Below are 15655 nucleotides of genomic sequence, written 5' to 3' on the forward strand. Positions count from 1 at the left end.
CTAATAGCTCGATTAATTTTGCTGGATAGGTTTTTAATGATTCCGGAGAGGAGACGGTAGTCGGCGTTGCATCTGTTACGTAGTTGGTGGTATAATCGTTTCCTTCGCTGCAGTAGTCTGTTTTTGTTGCGGATTAAGAGGGTGGGTTGAGGGAGAAGGCAGTCGTATTTGTAGTGGCAAGGCTCTTTGTCGGTAGCATGTTTGTCAAGTGTGGTTTTAAAGGCAGAGTTGAATTTCCTAATGTAAGTGGCTAACTCTTCATTGGTGTAAATACGCGATTTGTCCAGATGGTCTGGGTTTACCCAGCGCGTTGAAAACCATCCCAGTTTGTCAGGTTGAAGTGTCTGCATTTGTACAGACGGAGAGCGAAAGGAGTTTTTATTGCATCGTATGCAGATAGTTTCAATTCGTCTCGCTGCGCGGTAAGCATATTTGCCAGTATGTAAGGCATTGCGCACTTTTGGAATGAATCTCTACCTGTCACCATGCCCTTGATGTATACCCCAAAGCTCCTCCCCAGGAGGAGATCTAGAATAATTTTATTCAGAGTAGTGCTAGGAAAATGTCATTTTAGAGGTTTAAAAGTTTTCACTGCATGGCTTACTATAACCTTTTAGCATACCCACTTTGATACCTCCAAGAAACGAAAAAAAATCGTCCCTCTTCTAGTTAATATTAAGGTGTTTGACACTTTAACGTTATCCCCACCGCAGGATGAGGCTCCGGCAAGGCAGTGCGGAGCTGTAGGTGTACTTTATTCTTCTTATTCTTTGTGAACGTCCTTCCCTTCCTTCGACTGATCTTATGGCTACGGCCTTTAGCTACAGAAAATGCTTCATGAATTGTTTTTGAAATATGTGTACGCTCCTCGACTACGGTGTCGACGGTAGCCAAAATGTTCCCTTTCTCTAACCCGAGTGAAAATTTTGGCGATGATATTTTGAGCCTAAGTGAAATGGGACTGTGCAAAGTACTCCTATGCTGTTGCGGCACTGCGCTCTTGTACTTTGATAAGCCAAGTGTTAGCGGACAAGAATCGAGTGTCAAATGGTTAATGATGGCTACGGTAGGGCGTGTTCTCTAGACATGGGGACCATGGACTGACAGGATATATAAGGTCCTGGTCCATGTTTAAAAGCATCACAATTGGACAGTGCTATGCATCAACGGAGAGGTTTCCAAAATGTGACATTATGATCGTGATGGATGATCTGAATGCCAAAGGAGGCTCTGATAACACCTTGCTCGGATATGTGATGGGGAAACTTGATTTGGGTGTTCGCAACCATCATTGGTGGGAGGTTTGTGGTTTTCTACAGCTTCCACCGCTTCGTCATTGGTGGCATTTGTCGAGCATAGACTGAGACCGTATGAGCAATCAAATTGACAACTTTGCGATCAGCTGCAAAGTTGCCTTCTGGATATGCGGAATTAGAGAGGCTCTGATATCGGGCTCGAAATGGATCACCGTTAATACTGGCAAGGTGGGAGAGCTACGACCCTCCAAATTTTACGTCGATTGTTTATATAATACAATTGAACAACCCATTTCAGAATATTCATGAAAAATGTCGCTTTCTTGAGCGATACGCAGGCCATCGGGAACGGTCCGAAGGGGCATCATAAGATCTGACTGACTGCGGAATCGTTGATGCGGATTGATAAACGGAAGGAGTTGTTCAGCGTAGTGTAAGCCGTGACAAGAGACAATTTGCTATTAGGCGGGTTAGGGAAGTGGAGGATGTTGTAAAACGCAATGATTTCAGAAGTAAATATCGCATCACGAAAGAGCTTGCATGTGGTCACAAATCTTTCGATGTTCCCGTGAAGGATGTCAACTGTCAACTTCTCAATCACGATGATGAACAATTGAAGAAATGGAAAGAACACTTCACCACGATCCTTAATTCTGGTACATCTGGTGAGCTTTTGCGTCTTGTTGATGATATGGCCAGTCACCAGAGCAAGCGGATACGGACTGAATTGAACAGGAATCATTTCGCCCTTCAAGGCACTTAAACACCAGGCGCGGAAGTTTTACTAACAAGTCAGCCGGATGAAGCCTTATACACCTCGATGCTCATTCTGTCGAGACAAAGAGGCAAATCTGATTTCCGACAGAATGGGCATATTAGAGCGACGGGTTGAGTACTTTGATGAGCTACTGAACAACCAGAACATCGGCGAGTTGGAGGTCCTGCGAACTGAAGACGACTGACAAATACTGCCACCACCAAGTTTAGGAGAAACAGTCCGTGAAATTCATCGGTTAAAAAACATAAGTCGCCGGAAGCCGATGGAATCACTGCGGAATTGGTTAAATATGGAGGCGACCAGTTACACCAAGTGGTTCATCAACTTGTGCTTAAGGTATGGGACAGCGAATCAATGCCTGGCGATTGGCAACGAGGCATTATCTGTCTCATACATAAAAAGGGAGATATCGCACAGTGCAGCAATTATAGAGGTATCACGTTGCTGAGTACCATCTATAAGATATTCTCCGTTATCCTGCTAGGTCGGATAGCCCCATACGCCCAGAACATCATTGGCCCATACCAAAGAGGCTTCACTCCAGGCAAATCATGGAAAAACTGTTGGAATATGGACAACAGTTGCACCATCTATTCATCTACTTTAAAGCCGCCTATGATAGCATAGCCAGGGTAAAACTGTACACGGCCATGAGAGAATTCGGTATCCCGACGAAATTAATAAGACTGACTAGGCTAACCCTGACCAATGTGCGAGGCCAGAAAAAAGCAGCAGGATCACTCTCAAGACCATCCGAAATCAACAACGGTCTAGGACAAGGGGATGCCCTATCATGCGTCCTCTTTAACCTGTCCCTCGAGGAAGTGATCCGTGATGCTGAGGTAAATGCAAGAAGTACGATCCTCTTCAAGTCCACCCAACTACTGGCCTATGCTGACAATATTGACATCATGGGAAGAACCACCCGAGACGTACAAACTGCCTTCATCCAGATCGAGCAGGCGCTGATTGGCGCGAGATCTTGGGCTTCACATCAATGAAGGCAAGACAAAATATATGGTGGCAACGTCAGCACCGAAAACCAACCAACCAACAACATCAAACCGCACTGGTCAAACACAAACACGAAGAAGAATAAGGATAGGAAAATACAACTTTGAGACCGTTGACAATTTCTCCTATCTAGCGTCGAAAGTCACAACCGATAACAACTACGATGATGAAATCCGCGCACGGTTGTTGTCAGCCAACAGAGCCTATTTCAGCTTACAAAGACTGTTCCGCTCGAAACGTCTCACCATAGGGTCAAAGCTCTTACTGTACAAGACTATGATCTTGCCAGTCCTCATGTATTCCTCGGAAACTTGGGTTCTTAGCAAGAAAAATTACGAACTCTTGGCCGCGTTCGAGAGAAGAATCCTCCGAAGAATTTTTGGCCCCCTACATGAAGATGGACGATTCCGTAACCTACACAATGACGAAATCTATGAGCGATACAATGACCATCCGGTTGTGGATAAAATTCGGCTGAATAGGTTACGGTGGGCGGTTCACTTGATCCGTATGGATGAGGATGATCCCACCCGGAAACTCTATAAGGGCAATATCTATGGTAGAAAAAGAAGACGAGGAGACTCTGCCTAAAACGGAGCGATGGCGTAGGCCAGGACGTCAGCCAGCTTTTAGGGATATCGAATTGGTGGACCTCGGCGCAAAACCGGGATGTTTGAAGTTCCTTATTAAGGCAGGCCTAGACCGGATACCGGTTGTTGCGCCGTTGATGATGATGATGATGATGAATATAGTCATTAGGTATCAAATGAAAGGTCTCGTTTAGTACTTTCTGAAGCCGGTCTTAGTTTTGACATTTGTTAGAAACGTGGGGAGTGCGGGGGTCGAAAGTGATCATCTCTTTAACGGATCCATTCACAGAAACTACCAAACCGAAAAATCTGAAAATAATCAAGAGGCTGCAACTATGTGGAGCCTAGGCTCCGAAATACCCTGCATACCGACATCCTTTCGAATAAAGTTGATAATAGCATATTAGTATAATTTTTCGTAATTGGCTAGAATTAAGTTCATCCGAGCACCACGCAGTAATGTAGGCTATAGTATTGAGCATGATCCTACCAAGTTTCGTGAAGGATACAACATCAGCATCGTGGCGATCCAAGAAAAACTGACTTTAAAGGAATAAATGAACAATTTTTTTAATCTACAGCCAATGAACTGCCGGATGAACGGAAGGAATAGACGACGCGGTCAAGGACGAGTTCTACAATACCCTGGAACGAGTTTATGATGCACTACGTTCTAACGACATTCAAATAGTGCTAGGGGATTTTAAAGCCCAGATTGGACGAAAGGATTCTCATCGGGGAACAACAGGAAGCCGCAGCCCCCATGAAGACACGAATGACACCGGGTAGCGTCTTATAGATTTCGCTAGCAATAAAAACAAGACGGTTAGAAAAGAGATAGGCCTCATCTTTGAGCTCGCCAGAGCAACCCTTCTTGGGAATAGGTATTAGAAGAGCTAATTTCGAGGATACAGGGAAGTGCCCGTTATTCAGGCAGTTGTTGAAGTTGATGTTGGTGTTGGAGATACCATCAGGACCTGCTAATTTTTTATTGTTAGACCGAATGTTTGCAAGTTCAACCTCTTCTTGGGAGGTAAAGAAGGGGGCGAACGGGTCGATTCTGACTATGTCAGCTGGGCAGTTCAAATAAAGGGAGCAGAGATAAGACCCTTCCAAACTCAACCTTTTATCGTTGATAATAGTGGCGACTATCGAGTTCCAGAAGGAGTTCGCGGGCGACCTTGCTCTGAATAAATGGCTGTAGTAGTCTACACAGGCAGATATTTTTTCCCCAAAGGAGTGGAACTGGAGATTTCCTATTATTATCGGGGAGTAGTTGCGATGAGAGAAGATTTTCTAGTGTTCGGCCAGTCGATTAATTATTGAGAAAACTTGGGGGCCAGGTTTGGGGAACCTGAGACGTTTTTTGTAGGTGGCATTCAGTTCAGATCTAATAGTTTGATAAGCTTAATTCTGCTGGACAGGTTTTTAATGATCTCGGAGAGGAGACGGTAGTCAGTGTTCCATCTGATATGTAGTCGGTGGTATAATCGTTTTCTTCGCTGCAGTAGTCTCGTCTTATCGCAGATTAAGGGAAGGGTTGGGGGAAAAGGCAGCTGTATTTGTAGTAGCAAGGCTCTTTGTCGGGAGCATGGTTGTCAATAGTGGTTTTAAAAGCAGAGTTGAATTTCCTAATGTAAGTGGCTAAATTTTCATTGGTGTAAATACGCGATTTGTCCAGGTGGTCTGGGTGGACCTAGTGCGTTGAAAACCGTCCCAGTTTGTCAGGTTGAAGAGTCTGCATTTGTACAGACGTCGAGCGAGAGGAGAATTTGCTGTAAATGCGTTGGGAGACTGAGGGAATGATAGTCGGAGTGAGCTGTCAGTAATACAGTCTGAGAGATTGGACGATATTATAAAGCCGTCTAGGAAGGAGGACCCTCGTTGAAAGGTTGGATCAATTATTGTCACATCGCCAACCTAAACCGTTGAAATTATGTTCCCAGCAGATTCCCACGTGCAACTATTTGGCCTTTATTCGAATCCTACCTAACTAAGCGGTGATATACTAGTGTCATCTCCGTCGAGGGTGAGTGAATCCTTTCGGTACCTGGAATTTTCTAGGTGGCCTGGGGATAGAGTCTTTAACAAAGTTAGGTTCTTTGCTTGGGTTGGGGTTTTCTAGCTAAGACCTTCACTAGTATGCATTCCTTTCCTCATCAAATTTCATCGTTGCGGGTTCGACAACTGAGAGGTGGGGTATAGTTAATTCATACAGGAAATGGCTCAATTATACCAGGAAAAGCTTATAGTATATTTAATATTTGGTTCACTTACTTTGATTTGCATCATCAACGGCTGCTAGAAATTATCCTCTTCATTTATGTGTATTAATATATAAACTTACAAAAATATTTCCATAATCCTTAAAAAGTTATTTTAGGTCAAACGTTACGTCTCACGAACTTCGCGGTACACTATTGCTTCGGTTTTATATAGTTGTGTGCTTGGCACTAGTCTGTGAATTACTGCCAGCGTTTCAGCATCCCATTCGATTGCGGATGGTAGGCAGTCGTCCGGTGGCGTTTGAAGCCTAGGAGTTTGCCTAACTCCGAAAACAGGGTAGACGTGAACTGCATTCCCTAGTCAGTAATGACATCGGCAGGAATTCCAAAGCGTAGGATCCATTCCTGACAAAAGGTCTAGGGCACGTTTGTGTGGAAATGTCGGCCAGAGGTATTGCCTGAGGTCGCCGCCTGGAACTATCGATGATTATGAGGCAATCCTTGAAGCCATAGGAATCTCAGTGCTTGGTGACTTTACACATCTAGCACGCGATTCACTGTCTGGCCCAGAGGGCCAAAAATATTTGCCAGCGACCAGCTGGTTCGCTGTCCGAATGCATGGGTGCGCAAGATCGTGTACTGCATGGAATACTTCCTTGCGAGAAGTGGTCGGAATACATGGCCTAGGTCTCTTTTCAGAGGTCTCGCAGAGATTTCGGAGGTTGAGTCGAAAAAGAGAAACTCCCAAAAATTTGGATTTGTGGTTGTCCCTGAGGCTCTGAAGCTCTGCGTTATCCTTCTTTGTTTGCCTCGGTGATTGCTGAAAAATCGACCGTGACAGGGATTTTGATTTCTGAAATACGTGACAAAGTTGGCGTGAGACGTTTTGTCGGGCTTCTGCTTAAAAGCGAAGGTAAAAGGATTGTGGTCCGTGAACACTGTGAACTACTGCCTTCTGGGGGATATCGGAAGTATTTGACTGCCATGTACGCGGCTAATAGCTCAAGATCGTAGGTCCTGTAGTTCTGTTGAGCTGTGTTCAAGTTCTTGGAAATGAAGCTCAACGGCTGCGAGATTTGGTACGCCTTTTGGTGAAATCCCCCAAGGAGGGAGGAGTGAAATTCATACAATTGAATTGAGGGATACAGAAGACTGGATTTTAAAGAGTGACCGTGGATGCTACCTTTGTGCCTCGGACGAGTCTCCAGCTCAAATGGTTTACGATCAGACGTAAAAATGTCAGCGAAGGATAATTCGGAGTGTGAATAGACCGTAAAGCGGCAGATTCCATATTCTGATTTATTTAGAAGGTGTTTCGCTCCTTTTAACTGGTCTTCGGCCATCCCCCCGGGATTGTGCCCATAGAACTGTCGCGAATTTGCGCCAAATTCTTTCGCTTGACAATTTCGCACAACTTTATCTTCTTTATCTTCTCCTTTATCTTCTTCGAGTGTGGTCAGCGGAAAGTGACTGACCGTTTGGATAGTGATTTATATGCAAAATGAGTTAGATCAAAAGTTTACTACCAAGCCTAAGCCCTATTCGATTAGGCCCAATACAAACCTGAATTACTTATCAGCTCTTTACTCACGGAAGGAAGACGCGGTCTATCCTTCGCACTTTTGGGACTGTGCAAAGTGTATAAGTGTGCAATCCTGAGTTTTTTGAGTTGTTACAATTTCCGAAAATACCAGATTTTACCAAATACTAACACTAACTGCCAAACATTTAGGCTCGGATGATCCTACCTACTTCAAAGCTAAAGGGGAGCTGGTGGTGATGGCCGGTGGTAGATTCATGGGAGAATCCGTCGAGAACTGCCCGCAACATCGAGCACGTATGCAGAATGGTGTACTTCTGCATGGTTTCAACCAGACTGGGTGAGAGTCCCAGGACATCAAGGGAAGCCGTGATGGATTCAGGCACAATACTGACAATATTATGGGAACTACACTACTCGAGATGCCAAATTTCTTCGATTTCCCGAGCCAGTTAGAACTTGCCGGTCCCAACACATGCTGTAAGCAGAACTATCAAGTAGTGCTTGCGGCTCATATTGGTAAACCGGAAATGTTCCCGTAATTAGCCCATGCTGGTCGTTCTCCACCCGCTCTTCCATTATAAGTTTTTTATAAGCTCGTGTGGCAATCACGCTGTCCTCAATAGCACACATGACTCCCTCCGTCTCAGCAAAGAGCTTCCCAGCACACAGCGCGTAGTGAGTCGACTTGGCGATGATGTTGTGCCACCACGTGAACTATGCCCCTACCTCCGATGTCACGAGGCAGGTTCATCCGCTCCACGGCAGAGTTCGGATGATGCCATTTCCAGATTGGTTTTCTTCCACGGCAATATTCCGAATTCATATGCTAGTGAAGGGATACCGAATATTTTATTCTTCCCTGACAGATTCGATTTCTGTACCAGCTTTACACGTCGCAGGAATTCGGACAGCAGAATATCCTTCAGATCATCAACTCGAGCATGGGTTCCTTGCAGAATTCCTAAGTATTTGTAGAAGTCTGCTTCCGTCATAGCTAGGATGTGGTGTGTGCGTCCAGCATGAGACTAGTGATGACCTTTGCGGATGGCTTGGATTCGACACTTGTGTAATTCAAATTCCATCCAATTATCATGGCTGATCATGTCCGCTTTTCGCAACAGACTTCTAAGGTGGTCATCTAAGCATATCAAATGTGCCAGCTTGCACTTCGGCTATATTTTACTGCAAAACCATGTCCTCTGGCATCATTCAGTATCCATGAAAGGTTCAGTGTCATGCAAAAACCAAAGGAGACTCAAAGAATCCCCCCGGAAAATGCCTCTCCGCATATGGATAGGCTCAGATGAAGGCACTGATAAGGTGTTATGCTGCCTTTCCATGACTGTCGCCAAAAATTTTATTACTTTGGAATCATAATGCGGTACAGATGTAGGACATCGATTAGCCAAGCTCGTGGGACCCTGTCGAAAGCCTAAAGTTTAAAGAGGTTTCTTTGGCTTCTAGTTGCTTGTCCTATAACTACCGAGTCGACAATGAGTTGCTCTTTGCAATCCCTTGACCCCTTTCTGCTTCTCGGACAGAATGTTGTTGGCCCCGAAGCGCGCATTGACCCTTCCACTAATAATGGAGGTTATGAATTTGTAGAGGGTTCGTAAGCAAGTAATCGGTTTTGTATCCGCGGGGTCTTTTACCTTGCCCTTTTTAGGGACAAGGTAGGTAATTCCCGCAGTGAGGAAGGCTGGAAATTCCTCCGGCCGACGGTGTATACTGGTAAATTGAATTGGTAGGATGCATTCGAACATTTTTCCAATATTGGGTAGAAAATAGATAGGTCTCATATCTTTGAACTCGCCAGAGCAACCCTTCTTAGGAATAAGTATTAGGACAGCTAATTTCCAGGATACAGGGAAGTGCCCGTTATTCAGGCAGCTGCTGAAGAGAATAGCGAGACTTTCACTGATGGTGTGGATGAAGTTGGAGATACCGTCAGCACCCGCTGATTTTTTATTGTTAGACCGAATGTTTGCAAGTTCAACTTCTTCTTGGCGAACTTGCCGATTCTGACTATGTCAGCTGGGCGGTTGAGAGAAAAGGGGCATAGGTAACACCCTTCCAAACTCAACCTTTTATCGATGACAGTAGTGGCGACTACCGAGTTCCAGATGGAGTTCGCGGGCAATCTGGTTCTGAATAAATGGCTGAAGGAGTCTATAGAGGCAGATATTTTTTCCCAGGGGAGTGGAACTGGAGTAGTTGGCGTTGAGGGAAGATTTTTAACTTCCGGCCAGTCGATTAATTATTAAGAAAACTTGGGGGCCAGGATTCGGGGACTTGAAAAGTTTTTTGTAGGTGACATTCAGTTCGGATCTAATAGCTTTATAAGCTTAATTCAGCTGGATAGGTTTTTAATGATCTTGGAAAGAAGACGGTAGTCAGTGTTGCATCTGTTACGCAGTAGGTGGAATAATCGTTTCTTTCGTTGCAGTAGTCTGTTTTTTTTTGTTGCGGATTAAGAGGAGGGTTGAGGGGGAAAGGCAGTCGTATTTGTAGTAGCAAGGCTCTTTGTCGGTAGCATGTTTGTCAATTGTGGTTTTAAAGGCAGAGTTGAATGTAAGTGGCTAAATCTTCATTGGGGTGAATACGCGATTTATCCAGGCGGTCTGGGTGGACCCAGCGCGTTGAAAATCATCCCAGTTTGTCAGGTTGAAGACGGGGACCAGTTAACCCGTTGGGGAGTTCCGTCCTCACGTACTCGAGGAGGTCGATCAGATCCGAGTCTGCAAGGGACTCATCTGAAGTATCTCTGCAACGAAGCCTCACCGGAGGTTATCTGGTACCATGGGAACCAGGGTGACCCTCTGAGAGCATATGCTCCAGGAAAATTCCTGGAGGATGTGTTCTCGGCCCGGTTATTTGCTGTTGGCCCCCTAGTGGGGGTTTCATGTTGGTTGTGGTTATGCGCAGAGGCTTATCACGAACTCCGTCGAGCGGAGAAGCGACTTCACAGACGGAAAAAGGAAGCCTGGGAGAACAAACAAGTCAGTGAACTACAAAAGTACAGGGAGCAACCGCACCAGGCGCGCAAGTTTTACCAACAAGTCAGCAGGATCAAGCCTTATACACCTCGATGCTCATCCTGTCGGGACAAAGAGGGAAATCTGATTTCCGACAGAATGGGCATATTGGAGCGATGGGTTGAGTACTTTGATGAGCTACTGAACAACCAGACCATCGGCGAGTTGGAGGTCCTGCCAACTGAAGACGACGGACAAATACTGCCACTATCAAGTTTAGGAGAAACAGTCCGTGCAATTCATCGGTTCGAAAACATAAGTCGCCAGAAGCTGATGGAATTACTGCGGAATTGGTTAAATATGGAGGCGACCAGTTACACCAAGTGGTTCATCAACTTGTGCTCAAGGTATGGGACAGCGAATCAATGCCTGACGATTGGCAACGAGGCATCATACAGTGCAGCAATTATAGAGGTATCACGTTGCTGAGTACCATCTATAAGATATTCTCCACTATCTTGCTAGGCCGGATAGCCCCATACGCCCAGAACATCATTGGCCCATACCAAAGAGGCTTCACTCCAGGCAAATCAGCAACAGATCAGATTTTCTCTCTGCGGCAAGCGATGGAAAAACTGTTGGAATATGGACAATAGTTACACCATCTGTTCATCGACTTTAAAGCCGCCTATGATAGCATAGCCAGGGTAAAACTGTACACGGCCATGAGAGAATTCGGTATCCCGACGAAATTAATAAGACTGACTAGGCTGACCCTGACCAATGTGCGAGGTCAGATAAAAGCAGCAGGATCACTCTCAAGACCATTCGACATCAACAACGGTCTACGACAAGGGGATACCCTATCATGCCTCCTCTTTAACCTGGCCCTTGAGAAAGTGATCCGTGATGCCGAGGTAAATGCAAGAGGTACGAGCCTCTTTAAGTTCCCCCAACTATTGGCTTATGCTGACGATATCGACATCATGGGAAGAACCACCCGAGACGTACAAACTGCCTTCATCCAGATCGAGTAGGCGGCGCGAGATCTTGGGCTGCACAGTAAGGAAGGCAAGACAAAGTACATGGTGGCAACGTCAGCACCGAGAACGAACCAGCCAACAACATCAAACCGCATTGGTCAAACGGGAAGAATAAGGATAGGAGAATACAACTTTGAGACCGTTGACAATTTCTCCTATCTAGGGTCGAAAATCACAACCGATAACAGCTACGATAATGAAATTCGCGCACGGTTGTTGTCAGCCAACAGAGCCTATTTCAGCTTACAAAGACTGTTCCGCCCGAAACGTCTCACCATAGGGTCAAAGCTCTTACTGTACAAGACTATGATCTTGCCAGTCCTCATGTATTCCTCGGAAACTTGGGTTCTTAGCAAGACCCTGCCTAAGATGGAGCGATCTCGTAGGTCAGGACGCCAGACAGCTTTTAGGGATATCAAATTGGTGGACCTCGGCGCAAAACCGGGATGTTTGGAGTTCCTTATTAAGGCAGGCCTAGACTGGATACCGGTTGTTGCGCCGTTGATGATGATGATGATGAAGGCACTTAAACGGAGTAAAGCTGCTGGGTTTGACGCCCTCTCCGCAGAATTATTTATCTTTGCAACAGCAGTTACTGCAGATTTGCTTCTTTCACTCGTAGGGAAATCTTGGGAATTTGCTGTAAATGCGTAGGGAGCCTGAGGGAATGATAGTCGGAGTGAGCTGTCAGTAATACAGTCTGAGAGATTGGACGATATTATAAAGCCGTCTAGGAAGGAGGACCCTCGTTGAAAGGTTGGATCAATTATTGTCACATCGCCAACCTAAACCGAAGGAGGCGTTGAAATTACTGATCCCAGCAGATTCCCACGTGCAACTATTTGGCCTTTATTCGAATCCTACCTAACTAAACGGTGATATACTAGTGTCAGGTTCGACGAGGGTTGGTGAATCCTTTCGGGACGTGGAATTTTCTAGGAGGCCTGGGGATAGAGTCTTTAACAAAGTTAGGTTAATTGCGTGGGTGGGGGTTTTCTAGCCTTGACTAGTATGCATTCTTTTCCTCATCAAATTTCATCGTTGGGGGTTCGACAACATGACAGGTGGGGTATAGTTAATTCATACAGGAAATGGCTGAAGTATACCAGGAAAAGCTTAGAGTATATTTAATATTTGTTTCACTTACTTTGATTTGCATCATCAACGGCTGCTAGAAATTATCCTCTTCATTTATGTGTATTAATGTAACTCACTTTATATCTAAGAACGATATAAACTTACAAAAATATTTCCATAATCCTTAAAAAGTTACTTTAGGTCAAACGTTACGTCTCACGAACTTCGCGGCACACTATTGCTTCGATTTTATATAGTTGTGGGCTTGGCACTAGTCTATTGATTACTGGTTATCCCTGCGGGTCGAACATCCGCCGAAATTAGGGTCGACTAAGGACCTTCTGATTATCTTTTGTATTAAAGGAGTACTTTCGAGTAACTGATGATTATCCAGCATCATTATATCTATGTATGTGTAAGCACTAAACACTATTTTAGATTTATCTAATTTTTAGGGTTTTGTTAATTTTTTTTTTTTAAGTTTTATTCCTAAGACAATTGCACGCCACCGTTTTCGTCGTCGCAAATCGCACTAACTTAAAGTTTTCGATAAACTAGAATTGCAACTGTTGGATCTAAGATACTTAGAGTACGTAGGCACTAGGAGTAGTGTAAAATGCGATTTAATATGGACGTTAAGCGGCCGAAGAGCTGGAAGTTCAGTTACGAAAACGTTTTAATTTCTCTAATTTAAAATGAAATGCGCGTTTCACCTTCTGAATTTGAAATTACACTCGCAGCAAAGACGGATTTCTTGCTTTGCCTCCTTCGGCTTGACTTCTTTCTTCTTATGTGTGTGTGTGTGTTTTTCTTTAGATTGTTTTTTTTTTAATTTCAAATCGGAAGTGGGATGCACATTGAATTTAATTAGAAAATCTTCTTCCCCTATGAAGTTCACTGTGTTGGGTATCTTAAAGGCGTGCTAGCGATCGGCCGACGTCTTTTTATAAAACTCGATTGGGTTGATCGTGGAACGTCGATTCATGGTGATAGTCTCACGATCGTGGGCTAGTCGTTGTTGTTGGTTTTGTTGTTGTTGTTGTTGCTAGTTTTATTTTCAGCGGCCGTCGTTAGGTCTTAAATTATTGTTGGTGTCGTATTAGCTCCTCGTCGCTTCCTAACCGCTTTCTCGAATACAATCTGCATGGAAGGCATAGACGATGTTCGGGCACACTTGGGCGGAAGAAAACCCATACGCAGATCATCCAATGCTAATCCAACCAGTTAAGCTCCTCCAACAGTACAATTAGCATTGAATCTGCAAAGTATCTTGTGTTCATTGAGGGCTATTTCTAGCACTATGTATTCTGCTTTCCATTAGAATGTTGGGCTTGCGGAAGGCGCGGAACTTTCCCAAACGATTTATATCAAAAGTTCACTTAATCGCACTGTGATCCCCCAACACAGACTCAGAGTCCCTGTTTATGTTTATCTATTCCTCCATTTCTTGCTCGACTTTAACGACCTACGGAAATAACTTCATGGACACTTAGTCAATTCGATTTTATTAACTCGTCGCCTTTTGAAGTGCTCAGATTTTAGTACGTATTATACGTATCATTGCAGACGGGTGCTAGCTTCAATGTTCCACTTCGCTCTTGATTTACTGAGGCACATATGCACATTCCTAACACGCAAAGACAATATGACATCACTTTAAGATATGAAGGGCAGCGAGGTTGATCCTGATGTCTTTGGACAGGTATTCAAGATTAAAGAGGTCAAACGCACATAGTTCCTGACTCACTGAAACCGCTTCTTGCCTAATAGCTTGGCTAAAGCCTCGGTACCTAACCAATCCACACCACCTCGTACGTAATCCCAAACAGACCAAGAGTACCAGAAAAAATAACAAGATCGGGAAGCAACATTAACACAATATGTAGGGATCCCGAAATAGAACACCAAAACACCGGAACCTCTCGACCAAAGCTGCTTTTATTACAGAATCCGAAACGAATTAACTTCAAGACAGACCGTGCTCTGTGCTGTTTCCCCTGCAAGACTAGAACGGGTCTGGCACACGACTCTCATGTGTTATGTAGTCTTATGTGGATGGTGGAGTACTTTCAAATTTTCAAAACTCTATCGACGATCAGCAAAAAGATTCTATAGAATCACAACAAAGCTCCCAGAAAAAAAAAAAAAAAATTCGAAACAATCTTCTCCGCCCCCGGTCAGAGAGTCAAGATCCTTCGATAGACAATCTGAGATGCCGCTCGCGTAGTACTTTGCCAGAGTGTAGGCGTATAAACACTGATCTTTAGATCTGCATAGAAAATTGAAGAACTAACGCAAGGCAATAGTCAGTGTGTGTCGTCTATTTGTTCTGAATCCAAAGAAGTACATCAGCTCAAAATCGAGAACGTTTGGAATATGTTCGAGAATGTACAGCACTTTTGTGCTCAAGAAGAAAGGCCAGATTGGTTGTTGTACATGTGAGTACTATGTAGGATGCATGTTGCGCTAGCACTCGTATGGGTTGCATGCCCATATGTGCACTTAAGTGAGCAACAGTGGAGACGATGGTAATCTTCATATGAGGCTTTCACTTGACGGCTATGCCCTGTACGCTCGCTTGACTTGGTTCAAAACCGGCTTTAGTTATAAACAAAACAGAGCCAGGCTGACTTCGGACCACACGACTTGAGCTAATGGAATGGATGGAGAGTAGGCTCAAATCGTCATTAGTCCTGATTAAATGTTTCTTTGGGTTATAGTTGAGAACGCACTATCGGCGTACCTACATTTCTCAACGCCTTTACTGGCTGTTACTAATGACACGCTCGCTGAGATATTCAAATTTCATAAATAATACTTTCCTAACAACCTACTTACTTATGAAATGAGACTTTGGGAAACTATTTCCCCAATATATTGAAAAATGCGTGTTTCATTAACTTAACTAATTTATTTATAAATAATCGAAACATCCAATCAAAATTAAAAATAGTTTAATAAGTGTTTTAGCTTTTACGTTACAGCTGCCGACGTTCCGGTGGACAAGATTCCAGTCTCTGTATTGAGAAACTACGTGCTTGACATTTGTCACTGTAGTCTCCTGTCAGGCCATCAGCTGTTTCCACGACAATTCAATGCAACGAAAGAGCCAAATTTACGATGGGGATCAGGTTGGCGTCTCCGATGTGCCATC

The 15655-nt window shown here is 44.3% G+C and overlaps 1 long non-coding RNA gene across 1 annotated transcript; it reads right to left on the reverse strand.

Moving 5' to 3' along the window:
- Positions 1 to 12948: 12948 nt before the first annotated feature.
- On the reverse strand, positions 12949 to 14745 carry LOC119658248. The gene is made up of 2 exons (XR_005250205.1): positions 13215 to 14745; positions 12949 to 13152 (listed from the first exon to the last, which is right to left on the reverse strand). It is a non-coding gene; the product is annotated as an uncharacterized LOC119658248 (long non-coding RNA).
- Positions 14746 to 15655: the final 910 nt, after the last annotated feature.

The sequence above is a fragment of the Hermetia illucens genome, chromosome 5, assembly GCF_905115235.1.
Source record: "Hermetia illucens chromosome 5, iHerIll2.2.curated.20191125, whole genome shotgun sequence".
Lineage (NCBI taxonomy): Eukaryota > Metazoa > Arthropoda > Insecta > Diptera > Stratiomyidae > Hermetia > Hermetia illucens.